The 20,064-nt window shown below is 40.0% G+C and overlaps 1 pseudogene; it reads left to right on the forward strand.

Annotated features, from left to right (window-relative positions):
* Positions 1-2,861: 2,861 nt before the first annotated feature.
* LOC145483458 (uncharacterized) lies at positions 2,862-3,971 on the forward strand (annotated as a pseudogene).
* Positions 3,972-20,064: the final 16,093 nt, after the last annotated feature.

Genomic DNA, 20,064 nt, shown 5'->3' on the forward strand with positions numbered 1-20,064 from the left:
TCTAACAACGCTATATCATTTTTACCGAATGGAGCGTTTTCAACACTTAAACGTCTGACAGACCTGTAAGTACGAAAAAAAGCATACAAGGGCTGACATTTATTCCACGCGCGCGCGCGTTTGATATTTGATGATAGATCGCCAACGGGGCTGGCGGCGCCAAGTTGGCTGCAATAACCGAATAACAATTTAATTAAAAAATCCCCTAAACTATAGAAAACTAAATAAAACAAAACTAACAGCGCCCAAAACTATTGCGCGTATACCTTCCATATTTGTAGAGCATGGTATAAATGTTCCTATACCATGATGGCAAAGCCAATGAAAACTCTCAGTGAATTGTACTATCCAATGATTAGTTCATATAATGTGATTTCCCTGGAGAGGGCTGTCCTAGAGTTGTTTTTTTGGTGACGGTGACAAAGTGAGCGCAAGTCATCTTAAACCAAAAGTATGGCACGTTGGAATAAATTGTTCTGTTTAAGCAAGTTTCCTGTTAACTTAGTTAAAAGCAGAGTTCTGGCAACTTTCAATCCGTCTATTGAAATTAGATCCTACAGTTTGAGGTTCGCTCGTTGGTTTTATTGTCATGAATAAGTCATTAGTGCCATATATCTCCAGACATCTGCGTTGGTATACCAGTTTCTTAAAGTAATAGTTCAAGGAGCTCAGTCACGGTACTTTGAGTTATTTTGGCCACATAATAGAAAACCTTGAAATAGTAGATTACTAGAATAGAGAAACACCAAAGAGATAGTACTAAACCATAAAGGAACAAGGATGGTACATGTACGTTAAGGATGGAGAACACTAAAACGGATTACAAACGGCAAGCTTAAAAAATGTTGGCTAAACGTTTCCTAAACATGGGGAAACCCTGACGTAGCTCCTTTAAAAGTAAGTTAATTGTACTGTAGATTGAACATGAGGCAGAATCCAGGCCAACTCTATGTTTGTTAAGTTCATTCTCTCAGTGATGAGCTAGTAAGAGCATTTCTCTCTAGCTGCCTCTATACACATCTGTAGTGATAAATATCACTGATGAATATTTCTCGACCCCAACCAATACACGTTCTGTTGAATGCCTCAAAACGTACGATGCATTAAATGACTGAATCTGGAAAGCTGGTGAACCTAGCGCCTCTCGGCAGATGATAGGAACACCGCAATCTTATGAACAAACTATTTTTCATAACGTGAACAAAAAGTGACAAATGCACTTATAAGAAAACGACTTTACTTTGCTGACAACAAAAGGATCGTAACCTTCATTTACGAGCGAGCCAAGTGGCCCATCAGCCCGGCGCTTATCTCCGGTTTCAGTGGAATGAAGCGATTAGGAGTATTTCTACTCCTCCTGGATTCAATTCCAGTCCATCGCCGGGTTACCCCTCACCATTGATTTTGCCGGTTCCCTTTTATACACTTGGGCGGAGAGAGGCACCGTGAGAGCCGGGAAATGTCTTTCCCAAGAACAAAACACAATGTCCCTGGCTAGGAGTCGAACCCTGATCGCTTGATCCAGAGGCGAACGCACCAACCACGAGGCCAACACACCTAATTAGGGCATTTTTCACACATCCAGGGAAACATCAGGTATACTTGGTGTTAGACAACGTTAACACAGACTCCGTTTCCTGAATTTTCTTCTGGTGGTGCCATAAGAATGAGGCCGGAGGTTATCGTCAGTTTCAGGAGCTTGAAGTCACAAAACGGCCATTTCAGACAGTTTCACAGGGAAATATTATTGTATCAAAATAATGGGCGACAACTTGAAATAAATATTGTCTAGTTTAAATGCGTCTTTGCAGCCCCGGATACTTTCAGAGTAAACTGGTTTTACCAAAAAAAAAAAAAAACCTGCCCACCGAACCGCTCGATCCAGAATACAGTCCAGCGTACTAACCAATATGCGAAACTACAGAGGGCCCATTTAATTCAATTCCTAGAAACATACAACCATCGTTTATCCCAAAAGTTAGAGTTGTTCTCGTAATTAAATCTCGAACGTACAGCTTAATGTTTTAATTGAGTATTGTCTCATACTTTTAACAGGTTTTTGAGTGACAATTATATTACAATTCTCCCTGACGGAGTGTTTGCCAACCTGACGATACTGCAAATGCTGTAAGCAAAATGAGAGATCAATAAAATGCTGTAAGGTTGGCAATAATCTTAACATCAAACATTTCTTCCCATCCCATAAGGGGAACATAAAGATGACAGGCAGGGAGAAGAATAACTTAACGTCATTTCACTGAAATAGAACCTGCACTGAGATTTTTGTGAAACTTTGCCTATTGATTGTTTATATTATAGGAGCTTAAATTTTGAAATAAAAATAGCGCCATGATTGTAGACACGATTGCTTGCTAAATTCACGTTTCCGACTATTGCTTTTTGTTCTACACTGAGAATTGGTCCATATTTATTTTCCACAGAGAAATTTGTTACTCAATTCAAAACAACAGAAAAAAAATGATAGGTTACCATACTCGTTTGCAAGAAAATGACGATTTACCTCTATGGCGAGGTCCAGCTGTAAAGAAAAAGCCGCCGCCATTTTTTAATGCGCGCGCGCTCATTACGCGTGAAATTATGCGCAGTAGGGATGCGTCATGCAATATTGGGGAATAACCTTAATTTAGCCCTTGGGCGTAAAAGCTAGCTCATACCCCAACCTTGGTACAAGGGGGGATTGATGGAAACCCTCCCCTCGGTTTTCGTTCTGTTAATGCACAACGAAATACATTTACATTGATAAGATAGGCCTGACCATTTTCGTCTGTTATGACGTCATATGACGTCAAAGGACATCATTTGTTACGATATGTGAATTTCTGTAGCTGTAATTATCAGCGGACTTTCTGCCGTACATATAAATTATGTATTTTGAATCGTTAGTTTAGTCTTCTACCGTTAGCTGAGTGAATAAAGCTTCGAAACGTGGTGTCAGGATAAAAAATCGCCGCGTAACTACAAGATGTCAGGCGACGAGGGAACTACGGCGACAAATACAACTAATACAACGTCCGTTGGAAGTGCACAAATGCAGCAAATGTCTTCTTTGCCGAGTGGAATACCAATACCGAAACTGTTAAATCTTGACAACGTTGCCGCTAACTGGAAAAAATTTAAAAGAGCCTGGGATAATTACGCCGTAGTTGTGAGGCTCCAGCAGTTCGACGAAGAATATAAGACTGCAACTTTTCTTTCTGCGATCGGCGAAGAAGCTCTTGAAATTTATGAGGGTATGACATTCAACCCGCCCGAAAGTTCGAAAGTACTCGACTCTGTTGTTCAAAAATTCGAGGAATATTGCATCGGACAAACCAATGAGACCTTCGAGCGGTATTTATTTAACTCCAGATCACAGAAAGAGGATGAAAGTATCGATCACTATGTATCGGCACTTAGAACACTTGCGAAATCGTGTAATTTTTGTTAGTGTTTACATGATTCACTTATACGTGATAGAATAGTGTTCGGCGTTAAAGAGCCTGCCTTGAGAAAGAAGCTGTTGCAAGATAGACAACTCACTCTAGAAAAAGCAATCGATATCTGCAAAAGCGGAGAAACAACTGCACAGCATTTAAAGGTTCTCGCCACAGCTACGGATCCGAATGAAATACACGCTTTGAAACATCGCAACGAAAGAAAACCAAGATTACCGCAAGACCCAAGAGATTCAAAGGGTGCCAAAAAATGCAAGTACTGTGGAGGAAATCACGTGCTCAAGAGGGAAAAATGTCCGGCCTATGGAAAGACTTGTGGAAAGTGCGGAAAGAGTAATCACTTCGCTAGAGTGTGCAAGCAGCGTGGACGAAGGAAAAAACCGCTCAACACAGTCTCAGTCCCTTCCAGTGACTCTGGTGAATCACTGTTTACGATTCAATTAACTCCAGAAGTCGACTCGGCGCACGCGATACAGAGCAACATCCCATCAAAGATTACTGCGGCTATGAAATTAAAGGGAGGACCCGAAATTAATTTCCAAATCGACACCGGAGCAACGTGTGATATACTCAAGCTAAGCTCCATCAAAGGAACGAAGTATGCTAATATGATCATGCCCGCAAATCAATTCCTAAAAATGTACAACGCCTCTACGCTCAGGCCGCTTGGAAAGTGCAAGGTACAACTGACGAATTCCAGGGATAAAAGGAAATACAAAGTTAACTTTACCATTGTAGAGGATGAACACTGTGTCAATCTGATCGGGATTAAAACCGCCCAGCAAATGCAGTTAATTACAATCAGAAATGATAAGATCAAGCCGTGTTCCGAACCTGCAGAGTGCGCTTCTACAGCAAATGTGGATGTGAACCTGACAAGTAGCCGACAGTTCGAAGGACTTACCCTGGAACACGTGTGCTCCCAGTACGAAGTTGTTTTTGATGGCCTTGGCAATCTGGGAACTCCATTGCGACTTGAAGTTGACGAAACGGTTAAACCTGTCCAACAACCGTTAAGAAGAGTGCCTGAAGCTTTAAGAACCCCGCTTAAAGAATATCTTGACGATCTGGAAGCTAGAGGTGTTATCGAGAAAGTTAAGAGGCCGACTGAATGGGTAAATTCCGTGGTGATCGCAAGAGAGGTTAACGGTAACCTTCGCCTTTGCCTGGACCCTAAGCCCTTGAACAAAGCGTTAAAGAGATGCCATTTCCCTATGCCAGTCATTGAAGACATACTGCCGGAGTTGGGCAAGGCCAAAATCTTTGATAAAGTCGACTGCAAGGATGGTTATTGGCAAATAAAGCTTACAGAAGAGAGTTCACTGCTTACGACCTTCGCCACACCCTTTGGCAGATACAAATGGAATCGTATGCCCTTCGGGATTTCAGCTCCGTTTACATGAAACTGTTGAAGGTCTTGACGGAGTATATGCAATAGCAGATGACATCCTTGTAGCAGGCACTGGAGACACTATGAAGGATGCGATAGCAGATCATGACCTCAAAATTAAGAAGCTGTTGAGGCGATGCCAAGAACGTAACATTAAGCTAAATAAGCAAAAAGTCGCTTTTAAGCAAATAGAGGTACCCTACATCGGACATCTCCTGACCTCAGAGGGAATAAAGGCAGACCCGTCCAAGGTTGAAGCAGTACTAAGGATGGAGAGGCCGACTGATGACACTGGTGTTCAGCGGATTATGGGCACCGTGGGTTATCTAGCAAAGTTCCTGCTGAGATTATCCGAGGTCTCACAGCCTCTCAGACAGCTCACCAAGAAGGGAAAAGAATTTTTATGAGACGAGATCCATGATAGAGCATTCAGCAGGATCAAAGAGATGGTGGCAGCCCCACCACTGCTCAAGTACTATGAGCGAGAGAAGGACCTAGTCATTCAGTGTGATGGAAGCGAAGGGGCCCTGGGAGCCGCATTACTTCAAGATGGAAGGCCGCTGGCATACGCAAGCAGAGCCCTGACTGCAGGTGAGAGGAACTACGCCCAAATAGAAAAAGAGTTCCTTCCAATTGTGTTCTCAACAGAGAGGTTTCACCAGTATATGTATGGGAGATCGGTAATTGTCGTGTCAGACCATAAGCCCCTAGAAACGATTCTTGCCAAGCCGCTGGTCTCTGCTCCTAAGAGATTACAGAGGATGATCTTGAGGCTGCAACATTATGATCTGGACGTGCAATACAAGAAAGGAAGTGAGCTGCATCTCGCAGACACCTTGAGTCGGCACTACCCCAAGTTGGCAGAGGCAACTCAAGATCAGAGAGAACATGTCCTGTTTGCAAGATCTGCCTTTGAAGAGGGACTGGAAGTCGAGCAAGACGTTCAAGAAATAAACCACTTGCTGGTGAGCGAGCACGAAGCAGAAATGTTCCGCGTAGAGACTAAGAACGATGAAGTTTTGCAAGCTGTGAAGGCCATAGTGCAGTCTGGGTAGCCAGCAGAAAAGACAGAGCTACCTCCAACAGTGGCGATATATATACTATGATATCCGTGATGAATTAGTAATTCAGGATGGTCTACTCTTCAGAGGAGACAGGCTCGTGGTCCCTAAGACCCTTCGAAAGCGCATGCTTCAGACATTGCACTCCAGCCATCAAGGAATAGAATCGACGCTGAGGCGCGCCAGAGAAACAATTTATTGGCCCAATATGAAGAGTGATATAAAAAATTTCACCTCAAAGTGCGAAACGTGTGCGTCCTACAGCACAAGACAGCAGAAGGAGACGCTCATCAGTCATGACGTTCCAGATCGCCCTGGGGCCAAAATTTCCACCGACCTGTTCGACTTAGACCGCAAGAGTTACATGGTGACCGTAGATTATTTCTCCGGTTTCTTTGAGATCGACAGGTTGTATGACCTGAAGGTTTCCACTGTCATCAGGAAACTGAAGTCACATATGGCACGATATGGGATTCCAAATGAAGTTGTGTCGAACAGTGGTTCGCAGTACACAAGTCGAGAGTTCAAAAACTTCCCCAAGGAGTACGGTTTCAATCACGTGACAACAAGTCCCTACCACCATCAGTCTAATGGTAAAGCTGAGTCTGCTGTCAAGGAAGCAAAGAAGATCCTCAAAAGAACTGCAGCGTCCAAAAGTGACCCTTACCTGGCGCTGTTGGCTCATCGTAACACCCCACAGGAAGGATTTGGTAGCAGCCCTGCCCAGCGTCTGTTAAGCAGGAGAACAAAAACAAACCTTCCTACTTCTAGCAACTTGCTGAAACCTAGCGTGGCTGAAGACACTCTAGAAAAAGACAAGCTGAGAAAGATGAAGCAGAAGTTCTATCATGACAGATCAGCAAACGACCTACAGGGCCTTCAGAAAGATAACGTTGTTCGGATGCAACCCTTTCGGCTGAACGAGAAAACATGGAGGAAAGCGAAAGTGCTGGAGCCACTGGGCAGAAGATCGTATGTAGTGGAGTCAAATGGTCAGTTCTATATCAGGAATCGGAGACACCTGAAACGTTCTACAGAGGCTGATAGTGTTCCAGCTGAGAAATGGTCAACGCCTTCAAACTACCATGACTTTAAAGTTAAGGATCACCTCGCCAATGAACAACCAACGCTGAAGCCAGTGGCAACGACGAAAGTTAATCAGTCCACGACCACCACTGAGTCCAGTAAGGATCAGCCCTTATCGGCCACTTCAGTAGACCAAGATCGAGCCATCAAAGATCAGCCCTTGAGACAACAAGTGTCACCTACGGGGTGTGAAAGCCAAGTCCGTACAAGAAGTGGGAGACTGGTCAAACCGCCTAGTCGTTATACAGATCTTGTAACTCTTAAGGTCTAACAAGTGAAATTGTAAGAACTGTTAGCGTATAGAAGAACTGATTTTTTTCCTCTTTTTTCTCTTTTATTTTTTCTTTTGAGGGAAGGATGTTACGATATGTAAATTTCTGTATTTCGAATCGTTAGTTTAGTCTTCTACCGTTAGCTGAGTGAATAAAGCTTCGAAAAATCATTTGACCCGCTATCTCGGATCCGGTACTATGACCAAAATCACATGTTTCCTATCTAAGCCATTTTTAAACATAAACAAGTAGTCTGTATTAGAAGAAAAATGCTTTTTACTATTTTCAAAGATCTCTTTTTGTTGCAGAAATATTGAAGTTTTCAAAATATGCAAATTAGTCAAGTGATAAGGTCATACATTCAACCAAGTTTTGATCAAATATGACGAAGAAAGATATCTCAGCCAATTTGTATCAGAAATGTTTGATTCTTTGCAGGAACATTCTACTAAATGTGCTCCACAATACAAGTGTAACAGTTTTACTCTTAACAGTTTTGTTACCACGGCAATATACTGGGTTGCAGACCTTCCCAATATTAAAGGCTTTTCTAACCAACTTTGGCATTCGATTTTGATATATGCCGATGGTGCTTCATATGCATGATCCAGCAAGCATATAAATATGTTAGCTCAAATTAGTGGCCTTGTTTAGTGTCAAGTAAGTGGGGACTGGAAAAGAATGAGTTATCATGGCAACAAAACCTTTTATGGTCGTACCTGTCTCTCCTGTAGAACTATTAGCCTATCAAGTTTCAGTGGTCTGTGCTTCACATTGGCCAAGCTAGCTCTATTTATATACTTCATATAATACTGTGTTGAGTGTATGACGTCATCAGTCATGTCATTTGCATATTTTTCTCATTTTTCAAATTTAAGAGCCAATTCCTGTAAATACCGAAAATGAGATGACAGTCGCGAAATTTCGGATTTCTTTATATTTTGCCCAAATAACCTCTATAGTGAGTTGTTTTCGAAAATACCATTCAAAGGTCCTGAACCCCTTTAGTTTTCTCGTAATCAAGGAAAGCTCGAAATTCGCAATTTTAGCTTCCTGACACCGCCGAAAATGGCCGAAAATTGTGCGTTTTGTTTTCGGTCGTACAGATCAACGCGACGATATCTATCAATATACTTTGGGTAGCTCATAGTGCATGTCTTGCTGTTTCTAAAGCATTAATTTGATTTCCAAAAGCTCCAAGTGTAATAATATTTTAGTCCGATAAAAGTACCTACATCGAAGCTCGTGAGCGAAACGGCTAATTTTAGCTAATTTCAATACCATCAAAAGCCCACTGGTACACTGAATTTCAAGTCGAAACTAAAATTTTCTAAGAGCCCATACTCTATATTATGTTGTGTGAAAGTCTCTTCCGCGGCCCGAAAAAACTAACCCGCAAGAGACATAAATGTGCGATATGCACGTGCCGGCGATCGAAATAAATTTGCATAACATTCCAATGTACCAAAAGCAGCGTCTATTTTCATTTAAATGCAAATGTTTGCGAAAGTTAACCATGTGGTCAATCCAAAAGGAAAAAAAAACAAAACAGATTACAAGTATCCTTGCTGACGAAAAAGGTTTCCATTGGCTTATTTTTGTTCTTGATGAAGGTAGCTGGCCAAGTTCCATATTGGTTTCCCGAATGACGAATTTAAAAAAATGTACCACATAACGTACCACATAATATAAACTACAGACGATTTTAAGGCGGCACTGCCACACTATATTTGCGTCCTGTTGGAAGAAAATAATACGAGAAAATATTTTTTCCCAACCATCGCGTAGAATGCCTATTGTTCTCGGGACATTTACTTGTAGTCGAATAAAAATTATAGGTCTGTAATATTAGCAGCGAAGCGTAAACAGGGACGCTCTGATTGGTCAAAGATCACGTACGCTTTCCTCCGAAGGGAATACTGCCTTAGCTCATTAACTTGTCAAGGCGGGGCTAAGAAACAAAGGCCTCGAAAGTTATTCTTTATTCTATTGTTTCCGATATCGCGTATTTCAAGCTGGCTATTTCAAGCGTTGGACTTGTAATGGATATTTGCATCCGATTTTTACCATAGGCCATTACATGTATCCGGGTTTTTCGTACCAACGTCTTTTCGTACCACCCATTTTCGTACCACCTACATACACGTTCGTACATGTTCGTACCACATAAACATACATTCCAAATAGCACAGATTTAGACTATCTGATAGTCTAAATGAGATTTTAGATGTATAGCATGGTTTTGGTGTGATTTCTTTACGTAAAGGATATCACAGAAGAAGTTCCGGAGAATAATTATCCACGGAATAACACTCTTATCTTCACGCGAGCGAATTATTCTGTGACAAAAACTTCGAAGATTGTTGTCACACAATCATGATAACTCGTTCGCCTCTTCGAAATTTTTCAGTAATTGGCGATGTTTCCCTTACTTTATTCGCCTTGAAATCCCCTAAAACTTTGCAAGGAATAAAAAAAATTGTTTCTTTGCTAAAGATCTGGTCTTAAAAGCCGAGCTTCTCAAAAATATCTGACTGATGACACCAGTCTTCACGCTGTTGTTGTCACATAATAACTCGCTGGCCTCTGAAGTTTTTCAGTAATTGGCGATGTTTACCTTACTTTATTCGCCTTGAAATCCCCTAAAACTTTGCAAGGAATAAAAAAAAAATTTTCTTTGCTAAAGATCTGGGCTTGAAAGCCGAGTTTCTCAAAAAAATCTGACCGATTGACACGAGTCTTCACGCTGTTGTTGACAATAACTTGCTCGCCTCTTTGAAGTTTTTCAGTAATTGGCGATGTTTACCTTACTTTATTCGCCTTGAAATCCCCTAAAACTTTGCTAGGAATAAAAATAATTGTTTCTTTGCTAAAGATCTGGTCTTGAAAGCCGAGTTTCTCAAAAAAATCTGACCGATTGACACGAGTCTTCACGCTGTTGTTGTCACACAATAACTCGCTGGCCTCTTTGAAGTTTTTCAGTAATTGGCGATGTTTACCTTACTTTATTCGCCTTGAAATCCCCTAAAACTTTGCTCGGAATAAAAATAATTGTTTCTTTGCTAAAGATCTGGTCTTGAAAGCCGAGTTTCTCAAAAAAATCTGACCGATTGACACGAGTCTTCACGCTGTTGTTGTCACACAATAACTCGCTGGCCTCTTTGAAGTTTTTCAGTAATTGGCGATGTTTACCTTACTTTATTCGCCTTGAAATCCCCTAAAACTTTGCTAGGAATAAAAATAATTGTTTCTTTGCTAAAGATCTGGTCTTGAAAGCCGAGTTTCTCAAAAAAATCTGACCGATTGACACGAGTCTTCACGCTGTTGTTGTCACACAATAACTCGCTGGCCTCTTTGAAGTTTTTCAGTAATTGGCGATGTTTACCTTACTTTATTCGCCTTGAAATCCCCTAAAACTCTGCTAGGAATAAAAATAATTGTTTCTTTGCTAAAGATCTGGTCTTGAAAGCCGAGTTTCTCAAAAAAATCTGACCGATTGACACGAGTCTTCGCGCTGTTGTTGTCACACAATAACTCGCTGGCCTCTTTGAAGTTTTTCAGTAATTGGCGATGGTTACCTTACTTTATTCGCCTTGAAATCCCCTAAAACTTTGCTAGGAATAAAAATAATTGTTTCTTTGCTAAAGATCTGGTCTTGAAAGCCGAGTTTCTCAAAAAAATCTGACCGATTGACACGAGTCTTCGCGCTGTTGTTGTCACACAATAACTCGCTGGCCTCTTTGAAGTTTTTTTAAAGTAATTGGCGATGTTTACTTTACTTTATTCGCCTTGAAATCCCCTAAAACTTTGATAGGAATAAAAATAATTGGTTCTTTCGTTTAAGCAAAACAACTGCGCGCTGGTCGGTTCCCGTGCTGTTCTCTTTGTCTGCGTATCACAAGCTTTTCGTTCGCCTTTCTTCCTTGAAGAGAAGACGTCTGCTACGCAGGATTACAAAAAATATTGTCTTACGCTATACATTGTCTACCTCTGTCCTCGCGCTTTATATGCCTTTGCATTTCTTTAGTAGGCCAAAGGTAAAATTCTCAATTCCCGATCACTTACGATTTCGCTTTCCATGTTCATTGAGCAACAGGTTTTCGAATGAATCAGCTGCGCCGACAGCATACTTTTGAAATTCGCGGTAATGAATATTTCAGTTACAGTCAAGTGGTTTTCTTGAATGGGTATTGTTTAGTTTTGACAGCCATTGTTATACAGACGTGTGCTTAAGACAATAGCTCTTCCATCGAAGACGCGCCATTTTCAAATGCAACTCCAACAAGAAGTTTTCAAACTCAAAAAGCTACAGGTTCCTGTGGACCGATTTTCAAATTTGAAACGGGTTTTGTTTCAGTAAAAAGCCATCTTTCATTTGCCGTGCGTGAAAATTAGGAAGGCCGGTTTAGATGGTCTGAAAATTGCTTCTGAAAACGGTCCCCATACAAAAAATGGCCAATTTTTGCCCATTTTCGAGAGCAAAAAGCTACTCCTTATACCTCATATATCAACTTACTTAACGGCTTAAATTGAAGATTCAACCTTCTTCTTCAAAAAGCCGCGCGTGAAAGTTGAAGTTTTAACTCCTGGAAACCAGAACAGTAAGTTTTATCAACGCTATTGGGCCAATTTGGACCCTTTCTTCTCTTAATCAGGGCATTTCACGACACGCAAACATTCAAATTTGCCGCTTCGCCGGTCATGAATAATTAATAATGTCCAGGCATTCTACCCGATGCTAGGCGTCAATATAATGCTGTAATGCCGTCTTAAAATCAAATTCGGCTTTGTCTCGCGTTCCTTGAGAATAATAGGCGAAAAGAAAAGTGACGCTTCTTTCGATTAATTTATATAATTCTTGTACGATCGACGTTTTCCCATGGCTACCAGGACGCCGACAATTATGTTTTCTGCTTGTCTGCGAGTAACTTGAATATTTCGATTTTTAAGCCGTAAATTCCTTTTAGAAACTTAATCCGTTCATTCATTGTTTCTAAGTGGAGTTTTCCATGGTATCGAGCAATGAAAAAACCGAAGAATTAATTTTAAGCAAATTTACCGTAATTCAAACTCATAAATTTAATTTATATCATCAATGTCGAAGCCCAAAAACAATTATATAGCCAGAAAACGGCAAGGGACAAATTACAAATACAAAAAAGGCTGTTTGAGATTTCTAGCTGTTTTCGCTTATGGCGGCCAATTATATTATTTTTCTCATTTTGTTACACATCGTTGTCAGACAACGCTATATAATTTTTACCGGATGGAGTGTTTTCAACTCTTAAAAGTCTGACACTCCACACTGTAAGTGCGAAAAAAGCATACAAGAGCTATTTAAATTTATTCCACGCGTGTGCGTCTTATATTTGATGATAGATAGCCAACGAGGTCGGTAGCACCGAGATGACTATAGAAAACTGTAATAAAATAAAAATAACAACGCCCAAAACTATTGGGCGTGTGCCTTCCATATTTGTAAGGCATTGTATAAATGCTCCTATACCAAATGCTCCTGTACCATTGGCTAAGCCAATGAAAACTCTTGGTAAATTGCACCATCCAATGATTAGTTCATATAATATGATTGACGTTGCGACAACCTTAGCGGAAGTCATCTTCAGCCAAAAGTATTTTGTTGGTCGATGGTGATAAGTATGGCACGTTGGAACCAATTGTTCTGTTTGAGTAAGTTTCTTGTTAAGTTAGTTAAAAGTACAGTTCTGGTAACAAGTGGCCCATCAGGTCGGAGCTTATTTCCGGTCAAATGCACTTGAAAGAAAACGACTTTACTTTGCTGACAACAAAAGGATCGTAACCTTCATTTACGTGCGAGCCAAGTGGCCCATCAGCTCGGCGCTTATCTCCGGTTTCAGTGGAATGAAGCGATTAGGAGTTTTTCTACTCCTCCTGGATTCAATTCCAGTCCATCGCCGGGTTACCCCTCACCATTGATTTTGCCGGTTCCCTTTTATACACTTGGGCGGAGAGAGGCACCGTGAGAGGCGGGAAATGTCTTTCCCAAGAACAAAACACAATGTCCCTGGCTAGGAGTCGAACCCTGATCGCTTGATCCAGAGGCGAACGCACCAACCACGAGGCCAACACACCTAATTAGGGCATTTTTCACACATCCAGGGAAACATCAGGTATACTTGGTGTTAGACAACGTTAACACAGACTCCGTTTCCTGAATTTTCTTCTGGTGGTGCCATAAGAATGAGGCCGGAGGTTATCGTCAGTTTCAGGAGCTTGAAGTCACAAAACGGCCATTTCAGACAGTTTCACAGGGAAATATTATTGTATCAAAATAATGGGCGACAACTTGAAATAAATATTGTCTAGTTTAAATGCGTCTTTGCAGCCCCGGATACTTTCAGAGTAAACTGGTTTTACCAAAAAAAAAAAAAAACCTGCCCACCGAACCGCTCGATCCAGAATACAGTCCAGCGTACTAACCAATATGCGAAACTACAGAGGGCCCATTTAATTCAATTCCTAGAAACATACAACCATCGTTTATCCCAAAAGTTAGAGTTGTTCTCGTAATTAAATCTCGAACGTACAGCTTAATGTTTTAATTGAGTATTGTCTCATACTTTTAACAGGTTTTTGAGTGACAATTATATTACAATTCTCCCTGACGGAGTGTTTGCCAACCTGACGATACTGCAAATGCTGTAAGCAAAATGAGAGATCAATAAAATGCTGTAAGGTTGGCAATAATCTTAACATCAAACATTTCTTCCCATCCCATAAGGGGAACATAAAGATGACAGGCAGGGAGAAGAATAACTTAACGTCATTTCACTGAAATAGAACCTGCACTGAGATTTTTGTGAAACTTTGCCTATTGATTGTTTATATTATAGGAGCTTAAATTTTGAAATAAAAATGAGGGGTCTCCATTTTCGTTTAGGAGCAACAGCACCTTGTTTATACGAATATAAATCCTTATAATAGCGCCATGATTGTAGTCACGATTGCTTGCTAAATTCACGTTTCCGACTATTGCTTTTTGTTCTACACTGAGAATTGGTCCATACTTATTCTACACAGAGAAATGTGTTACTTAATTGAAAACAACAGAAAAAAATGATAGGTTACCATACTCGTTTGCCAGAAAATGACGATATACCTTTATGGCGAGGTCCAGCTGTAAAGAAAAAGGCGCCATTTTTTAATGCGCGCGCGCTAATCACGCGTGAAATTATGCGCAGTAGGGATGCGTCATGCAATACTGGGGAATAACCTAAATTTAGCCCTTAGGCGTAAAAGCTAGCTCATACCCCAACCGTCGTACAAAGGGGGGGATTGATGGAAACCCTCCCCTCGGTTTTCGTTCTCTTAAGGCACAACGAAGTACATTTACATTGATAAGATAGGCCTGAGCTTACTCTACAAGATGATACCATTTTCGTCGGTTATGAGGTCATATGACGTCAAAAGACATCATTTGACCCGCTATCTCGGATCCGCCATCTTGGAAATCGCCATTTCCATAAAGCGGTACTATGACCAAAATCACATGTTTCCTATCTAAGCCATTTTTAAACATAAACAAGTAGTCTGTATTAGAAGAAAAATGCTTTTTACTATTTTCAAAGATCTCTTTTTGTTGCAGAAATATTGAAGTTTTCAAAATATGCAAATTAGTCAAGTGATAAGGTCATACATTCAACCAAGTTTTGATCAAATATGACGAAGAAAGATATCTCAGCCAATTTGTATCAGAAATGTTTGATTCTTTGCAGGAACATTCTACTAAATGTGCTCCACAATACAAGTTTAACAGTTTTACTCTTAACAGTTTTCTTACCACAGCAACATACTAGGTTGCAGACCTCCCTAATATTAAAGGCTTTTCTAACCAACTTTGGCATTCGATTTTGGTATATGCTAATGGTGCTTCATATGCATGATCCAGCAAGCATATAAATATGTTAGCTCAAATTAGTGGCCTTGTTTAGTGTCAAGTAAGTGGGGACTGGAAAAGAATGAGTTATCATGGCAACAAAACCTTTTATGGTCGTACCTGTCTCTCCTGTAGAACTATTAGCCTATCAAGTTTCAGTGGTCTGTGCTTCACATTGGCCAAGCTAGCTCTATTTATATACTTCATATAATATTGTGTTGAGTGTATGACGTCATCAGTCATGTCATTTGCATATTTTTCTCATTTTTCAAATTTAAGAGCCAATTCCTGTAAATACCGAAAATGAGATGACAGTCGCGAAATTTCGGATTTCTTTATATTTTGCCCAAATAACCTCTATAGTGAGTTGTTTTCGAAAATACCATTCAAAGGTCCTGAACCCCTTTAGTTTTTTCGAAATCGAGGAAAGCTCGAAATTCGCAATTTTAGCTTCCTGACACCACCGAAAATGGCCGAAAAATAATAATAATAATAATAATAATAATAAACGAATCTTTAGACAGGATTAACCCATCAGTACTGTAAAGTACTGTTATCAAAGGGGTTCTGTAAGATTTAAAAATTTAAAAATTTTAAAAATGTTAAATGTTAAAAAGGCAAACCTACGCACTTGGAAAACATATAAAAACTCACGATTAATAATTACAAATAAAAATGTTCGTTGGCCTTTTGCCTAAATAAAAGCCTAGAGTTCAGAGTTCTTATGTCTGCCGGTAAACTGTTAAAAATTGAAGCCCCTAAAAACGAAAAACTCCGACGGCCAAACTCCAAGTTCGCTTTCGGCAGTTCGATCGAGGAAAATCTATTTCTTGTGTTGACATTGTGACTTACCCTTGTAAAATAGTTCTTAAAAGGCGTACATACATTTCGAATTAGACAATCAAAAACATAGAGACAGACTTTTTTTTTCAAATAACTGTCAACTGATGGAATACGAATGTCAGTCTTGTTTTGCAGTCCTGAGGAAATGCAGCTTAGTCCACGATGTTCGAGGTTGCGAATTAGTTGCCTGCGCGTATTTCAATAGCTTAGTGTGATTAGACTACAATAGGTAAAAACAGGCATAATCATAGCCCTGTAAATGCTTTCTGCAGCTGCACAAGTAATGGAAGAATGAATTTTCCGCAGTAGAGTGACTCTCCCGGCCGCTTTCTTGTAGGTTTTGTTGAAATGGGTTTCAAAACTCAATGTAGGAACTAAATGGACACCCAAAGTACTTGTAGGTTGTTGTGCTGTTTATAGGTAATCCATTTACCGTCAGATTGAGCTATTTACCTTGGAGACGACTCAACCTTCGTGCAGTTCCGAAGATCATCGCCTCTGACTTCCCTTTTTTGAGATTTGTGATCAGTTCATTCTTGCGAAACCAAGTTGCCAGATTGTTTATGTCATCATTTAGATTCCTTTCGATAACATCAAAATTGCTTGAAGAAGTAAAGATTACCGTGTCGTCGGCATACGTGATGATTCTGGATGATTGAAGAGGTTTGTGAACATCAGCAAAATATATATTGAACAGCAGCGGCCCAAGAATGCTTCCTTGTGGAACCCCAGTAAAATTGGGATTGGGTTCTGAAAGAACACCGTTGTATTGCACAGTCTGCTTTCGTAAAAACTGGTAATCTGCGAACCACTTCAGCTCATTGTCACAAATCCCATAAAAGGGCGGTTTGTTTAGTAGGCCTGAATGACTAATGGTATCAAAAGCTTTAGACAGATCAATAAAAACTGCTCCCGATACCTTGCCATTATCAGCTTCTTTCCTTATTATGTTTGTGAAGTATGTAACAGCCAGTTCAGTAGAGCGTTTAGAACGAAAACCAAATTGATTATCAGGAAGGAGGTTATTACTTTCTAGATAGGACACCAGTTGACTATACACCACTTTCTCTAAGATCTTTGATAGGATGGGAAGTAGTGATATTGGTCTGTAATTGCCTATCTCAGTTGAGGAGCCAGACTTAAAGAGTGGTAATACTTTGGTTTCTTTCCATTCAGCCGGAACAGTTCCAGATCTAAGTGATACATTGATAATGTAGGTCAGCGGCTTTGCTATTACTGAAGCAGCATCTTTCAGGTGGAAAGTGTGCGTTTTGTTTTTGCTCGTACAGATCAACGCGATGATATCTATCAATATACTTTGGGTAGCTCATAGTGCATGTCTTGCTGTTTCTAAAGCATTAATTTGATTACCAAAAGCTTCAAGTATAATATTATTTTTGGCCGATACAAGTACTTTCATCGAAGCTCGTGAGCGAAACGGCTAATTTTAGCTAATTTCAATACCATCAAAAGCCCACTGGTACACTGAATTTCAAGTCGAAACTAAAATTTTCTAAGAGCCCATACTCTATATTATGTTGTGTGAAAGTCTCTTCCGCGGCCCGAAAAAACTAACCCGTCGAGAGACATAAACGTGCGATATGCACGTGCCGGCGATCGAAATAAATTTGCATAACATTACAATGTACCAAAAGCAGCGTCTATTTTCATTTAAATGCAAATGTTTGCGAAAGTTAACCATGTGGTCAATCCAAAAGGAAAAAAAAACAAAACAGATTACAAGTATCCTTGCTGACGAAAAAGGTTTCCATTGGCTTATTTTTGTTCTTGATGAAGGTAGCTGGCCAAGTTCCATATTGGTTTCCCGAATGACGAATTTAAAAAAATGTACCACATAACGTACCACATAATATAAACTATAGACGATTTTAAGGCGGCACTGCCACACTATATTTGCGTCCTGTTGGAAGAAAATAATACGAGAAAATATTTTTTCCCAACTAGGCGTCAATATAATGCTGTAATGCCGTCTTAAAATCAAATTCGGCTTTGTCTCGCGTTCCTTGAGAATAATAGGCGAAAAGAAAAGTGACGCTTCTTTCGATTAATTTATATAATTCTTGTACGATCGACGTTTTCCCATGGCTACCAGGACGCCGACAATTATGTTTTCTGCTTGTCTGCGAGTAACTTGAATATTTCGATTTTTAAGCCGTAAATTCCTTTTAGAAACTTAATCCGTTCATTCATTGTTTCTAAGTGGAGTTTTCCATGGTATCGAGCAATGAAAAAACCGAAGAATTAATTTTAAGCAAATTTACCGTAATTCAAACTCATAAATTTAATTTATATCATCAATGTCGAAGCCCAAAAACAATTATATAGCCAGAAAACGGCAAGGGACAAATTACAAATACAAAAAAGGCTGTTTGAGATTTCTAGCTGTTTTCGCTTATGGCGGCCAATTATATTATTTTTCTCATTTTGTTACACATCGTTGTCAGACAACGCCGTATCATTTTTATCGGATGGAGTGTTTTCAACTCTTAAAAGTCTGACACTCCACACTGTAAGTGCGAAAAAAGCATACAAGAGCTATTTAAATTTATTCCACGCGTGCGCGTCTTATATTTGATGATAGATAGCCAACGTGATCGGTAGCACCGAGTTGGCTGTAATCGCCGAATAATTGTTTTGTTAAAAAATTCCCAAAACTATAGAAAACTGAAATAAAATAAAAATAACAACGCCCAAAACTATTGAGCGTGTGCCTTCCATATTTGTAGGGCATTGTATAAATACTCCTATACCAAGATGGCTAAGCCAATGAAAACTCTTGGTAAATTGCACCATCCAATGATTAGTTCATATAATGTGATTGACGTTGCGACAACCTTAGCGGAAGTCATCTTCAGCCAAAAGTATTTTGTTGGTCGATGGTGGTAAGTATGGCACGTTGGAACCAATTGTTCTGTTTAAGTAAGTTTCTTGTTAAGTTAGTTAAAAGTACAGTTCTGGCTACAAGTGGCCCATCAGGTCGGCGCTTATCTCCGGTTTCAGTGGGATGAAGCAACTTGGAGTATTTCTACTCCCCCTGGATGCGGGGTTACCCCCTCTCCCCCCCCCCCCCCCCCCCAAACACACACACACACACTCCATTGTATTTGCCGGTACTCATTTATACACCTGGGTGGAGAGAGGCACTGTGAAAGCCAGCAAATACCTTTCTCAAGAACAAAATAAAATGTCCCTGGCTAAGAGTCGAACCAGGGCCGCTTGATCCAGAGACGAGCGAACCAACCACGAGGCCAACACACCTAACCAGGGTCTTTTCCACACATACATTAGTTTATCAGTGGTCTCTGGTCATTGTTGTCAGTTTTCGTTTCTTTAGTTCTCTTGTTGCCTTTAGTTGTATTTAGTTGTACTTAGTTGTATATAATTCCTGTAAACATAACCCACCTAGATGGGCTCAGCTACCCGCGGGCATGTTATAATTGTACTTTTAAGACCGAGTTTACCAGAGGACCAGGCAGGGGTGATATATGCCATCTCTCCTTTTGGATGAAACTTTGCCAGATTGAAGGTACTACCCAACAACTCTAAAAGACAAAGTGGGCCAGTTGTGTGATTTTTCCCTTAGGATTTAGACCACCCCCTGGTTTTTTGCGCAAAATCCCAAAAATGTCACTAAAATAAGCATCAAATTTAAACACCGCGCCTGCTTACAGAATGCATTGAATTTTATTGGTATTTTACACAAATAAAGATTAGACCTATCTGTGTTCACACCAGGAATTTCAAGTTATTTGAAGTGACAGGTGCCAATCAAGGAATGTCATTTGCTAACCATGTCATGCAACATTTAGCTATAAGGCAAATGAGCTCAAATTCTGACTCAAATATTGCTTAAATCATCTTTCTAAATCAAAACTAATTTCATCACACTTTAGAGTCACCCTTGGCCTGATGAAATTAAGAATAAAATTTTTGGCATCTGTTACTTTTTGGTAACAAAAGCTGTTCAAACAACATGACAAGAGGCTAGTTTTAACAAAGAGACAAGGGCGAAATCTAAAAA

This window comes from Orbicella franksi, chromosome 4 (genome assembly GCF_964199315.1).
Source record: "Orbicella franksi chromosome 4, jaOrbFran1.1, whole genome shotgun sequence".
Taxonomy (NCBI): Eukaryota; Metazoa; Cnidaria; class Anthozoa; order Scleractinia; family Merulinidae; genus Orbicella; species Orbicella franksi.